Here is a 3,732-nt window from a genome sequence, read left to right as displayed (position 1 = left end):
GCTGTGGTGTCTATCTGAGGCCAGGCAAGGGGTGGGGAAGGGGATGTGGTAAATAGCGCCCCGCCCAGCCCAGCCAGATCCTCCAGAAGGGGCAAGAAAAACTAAGATGCCTACAGGCAGGCACCCACGACTCCCCAAAGGTCACCCTTAACACGATATTCGGGGCCTGAAGGGTAACATCTTGCAGACAGATGACATCATCCCAAATGCCTCACAGCCATGTCCCAGGAGGCAGGGAGTGAAGCGGGACTCGCCACTTCTAGCAGATGTAGAAACTTATATGAAGGTGTGACAGAAGCACATCCCACATGGAGCCCCTCAGCTCAGACAGGAGAGACTAGAGGTGGACGCCCACCCCATGACCACTCTTCTGCAGGTGGCTAAGTGGTCCATTTTGCCTGTCTCTTGCCTGCCCCAGGGTTCTGACTTCAGAATGATCCAGGCACTCAGACTTTCTGCTTTAAGCACTGCCCGTGACCATCCATGCCCTAGTCCCCAGCATTGTGGGAAGGAGGACCTTCCCTGGTGCCCTGGAGGAGAGAACCCTGACGTACCTTCTAAGAGCCTCTCTGTGTCCATTTGTCCAGCCAGGTGGGCAAGGCAGCCACACACAGATGGAAATCCAAAAACGAGAGAAAAGAAATTCTCTTTTCTTTCTTTCTTTTTCTCTTTCTTTTTTCTTTCTTCCTTCCTTTCTTATTTTCTTTCTTTTTCATAAAAAGGATTTTGTTATTGAAAGTTCAAACTAACTCCAAGCAGTGAGGTTTCCATTCATTTTCTGACCGTGTAAGGCCGTCAGCATTCCTGTCAAATCACAGATGACCTCCTGCCTCCACCTCTTCCCTTGTCAGTCCAAGGGTGTCTCCCATAGCTTAGGGCAGCTTTCAGAATCCTCTAAGACTTGCCTCCAAGACTCATCTCTTCACAACTCACAAGCTGGTTTATAAGATGATGTCCGTCCTGTGCAGACTGACACTCTGGCCATCGTCACTCGAACCCCATGTCTGCACCTGTGAGGCCAATATTTGGTCAACTTTTGACGGGAAATGACTTGTTGAAGACACCATTGATGAGAGGTATGCTGGTCCAACCCAGTGCCCTACCAAGGGCCACTCTCAAGACGGGGCTGTATCATCTACCCCCTCAAGGTACTCCCAGGCACCTGGAAGCAAGCTTTGTCTGTTTCAACAATTTAAGCATACCATGAGCGGTAAGTACTCATCCACAGTCAGCAAAGGAGACAGCCAGACCCATGAGTTCCTCCAGTCATCAAGTCTTTCACTTCCCACTTCTGGAGAGGGCATGTCTTCGGTGCCCGTCCTATCATGAACCTTCTAAGTCTTCTACAGGGGCTACACATCTCCCAGCTGGGGACCCATGGGAGAGACGTTCCCTCTGCCAGCCTCAGGGTCCTCTGCCCTAGCAGAAAGAGAAGGGGCTAAGAGGGATCCACAGCTGCTCTTGGCAACCAGGAATGCACAGAGTCACTGAGTACACCCGTTCCTGAAACACAACAAAGCTGGGGTGTGGACAGCAGTCCTCTCTGACCGGTGGAGCAGAAAAGAAACTCTTAAGACTGTTTTCTTGTCTTGAAGCAAGTGAGAGATAAAGAAAAGGGATGATAAATAGACATTTGGGAGCCAGAAGACAAAAGCCAGGCAGTTTCTGCCCAGCTGCCCCAGAGAGGGTGAGCCAGACAGAGTCATCACCTCCTCACATTGTGCAGGTGCCCCAATGTCATTTGCCCACGGATCCTGAGTGATAGACAGGCCTGTTCCCATTTCACAGATGAAAAGACTGAGACTCGAGGGAGCAAACCAGCTCCTGAACTGTGAGGCATGAGAGCTGGTATTTGAACCTATGAGGAGTACAGGCTAGACCAGGGAATGTAGGAAGGATGGGGGCTACTTTGAGCTGTCTCCTTGGCCCTGATTGGCTCAGATGTACACACTGCCTCCACCCTGACCAGTGTTTTCAGAAAAGTTTGGCAGCAGTCCACATAACTGACAGGATTAAGAGAAAACATTTTGCTTTTTGTGGCTGTCTTGATCTTTCCTTTTCATAGCCGTGTTTGAGGAACTTTCTACAAGGCCCTTCATGGTTGATCCAAGAGTGTCCAGGCTTCCAGGAGACCTCAGGATGAAGCTGGCTTTTCTTCCTCCTCTCCCCACGCCCCGCCCCCACCCTCCCCTGCTTTCCTTCCCTCCAACTCCCTGCCCCCACCCATCCTTCCTCCTCGTTTCCCCCCTTTCTCTGATTTCCTTTCTTTTTGTTGTCTCTTGCTCTTCATAGTGAACCTTCTAAGGTCTTAGGCTGGAGTTTTAGAAAGCTCATAGGCAGGATGACGGACAAGTTACTAATCTGCAGAGTGCCTGGTGTCAGTGAGCTGAACTGCATGCTGTCACAGGGACACTTCCCCCACCCCCTCCAGAGGGTTGACCACTGAACACTGCCTTGCCACCAGCATTTTCATGTTTCCTGTATTGCAGATGAATCAAGGAAGTTACAGAACTTGCCTAAGGTCACACCCTGGCCAGTGGCAGAACTGGGATTTGAACTCCTGAGCTGCCCTCTGTCTAACTCACTATTTCTGAGTGTGAGTTAGCAGGAGGTGGCTCAGGGTCCCACCGCCTCCCCACTCCCTGTCCACTCATTCACTCCTCTGCAGACTCAGACAGCCCCTTCTTCCCTCCATCCTTACCCATGAAGTGGGCCCTTGGGTACATCCTAAGGAAGTGCCACAGAAAGGTGTACAAACAATGGCCCTCATGGAGCCCATTCCTGGTAGAGAAGACAGACAGACCGACAACATAATGTCATCGTTCGAGGCAGGATGCACAGGTGCCAGGGCACCAGGACTGGAAAGAGCAGAGAACATGGAGGATCAGTGTCACACAGCATGCTCACCTCTAGGCTTGGAGTTGATTTGGATGGACGTGGGAATTCCCACAGAGTTGGCGGAGGAGAAACTGGATCTGATTTACATCTGCAAAAGAATAGCATAGAGATCACAGCACTCAGAATACCGATGCAGGAGAATGCCAAGTTTAAGAGCAGCCTTGCTACAAATTAAGATACTGACTCAAGTCAGGGGACAGTGCTCTGGGAGACATGGGGGTGAGGAATACGGCCAGGGCTGCTTAGTCCTCTGGTTCTTAAGTGGACAATCGAGAATTATTGACCTCTAAAGTAGGCGTGTGCTAAGGGGAGGGTCCCTCTGCCTCTGTAAAAATCACCAAAGAGTAGCCATTAGCCCTGGAAAGATCTCTGAGGACCTCACACCCTTCCCCAGCACTACAAATAGCAGAGCTGACCAAGTGGAGGAAGTGGTCACTCTGCTCTTCTGCCCAGGGGTCTTCTGAGAAGACATAACAGGATCAGCCCTCTCTAACCCACTTCCTCTTTTTAATTTTTTTTTTTAAGAAATCACTTCATTGAGGAGGGATTTGCTTAACATATATTTTGGGCAGTGTAGTGTACAATTCAGTGATTTTTCAGTAAACTTGATGAACTGGACACCCATGACTGCAGCTAAGTTGGCGGGGCATTCCGTCACCTAAATAGAGCCCTTGTGCTTGATGTCGGCCCCATCTGAGCTCACAGGTGCACTGTCATATGCCTGCCATGTCTCCCAGCTCACTTTTCTTTTCTGGGAATGTCACATACGGTAACAACACTATATCTTTTTTATCTATTCTCTTCCACTCAGAACAGTGTTGGACTCAGCTGTGT

Source organism: Grammomys surdaster, unplaced genomic scaffold, assembly GCF_004785775.1.
Source record: "Grammomys surdaster isolate TR1022 unplaced genomic scaffold, NIH_TR_1.0 142, whole genome shotgun sequence".
Taxonomy (NCBI): Eukaryota; Metazoa; Chordata; class Mammalia; order Rodentia; family Muridae; genus Grammomys; species Grammomys surdaster.
Note: the sequence above shows the minus strand (reverse complement) of the source record.